This window comes from Rhinopithecus bieti, unplaced genomic scaffold (genome assembly GCF_001698545.2).
Source record: "Rhinopithecus bieti isolate Rb0 unplaced genomic scaffold, ASM169854v2 scaffold_44808, whole genome shotgun sequence".
NCBI lineage: Eukaryota > Metazoa > Chordata > Mammalia > Primates > Cercopithecidae > Rhinopithecus > Rhinopithecus bieti.
In genome coordinates, this window is record NW_016893659.1 from 1 (window position 1) to 338 (window position 338).

Below are 338 nucleotides of genomic sequence, written 5' to 3' on the forward strand. Positions count from 1 at the left end.
ATGAGGCGGCAGGAGCGGACCGAGTCGCTGAGGCCCATCCACTGCTGGCGATCGGCATAGTCGCCGCGGCGCAGGAAGTATTGGAGGCCCGAGTAGTTGGGCAGCTCATAGAGCATCCAGCAGCCGCTGTCCACGCGCACCGAATTGCAGCGGCTCAAGTAGGGCTGCAGGTTGGGGTGGTCGCTGCTGCATTCATAGTGGCGGCCCTGGAAGCCCCGGTCCTCGTAGAGGGTGATCTGCAAGGCAAGGCGAGGCAAGGCGAGGGCTCACAGGCCTGCCCCTGCCCCAGTCTCCGGCCCCGCCATGCAGGAAGCTCCCGGGGCCCGGGGCGCGGGCTG

The 338-nt window shown here is 68.0% G+C and overlaps 1 pseudogene across 1 annotated transcript; it reads right to left on the reverse strand.

Moving 5' to 3' along the window:
* Nucleotides 1–5: 5 nt before the first annotated feature.
* On the reverse strand, nt 6–265 carry LOC108525946 (gamma-crystallin D pseudogene; annotated as a pseudogene). Its single transcript, XR_001884378.1, has one exon. The product of XR_001884378.1 is annotated as a gamma-crystallin D pseudogene (transcript).
* Nucleotides 266–338: the final 73 nt, after the last annotated feature.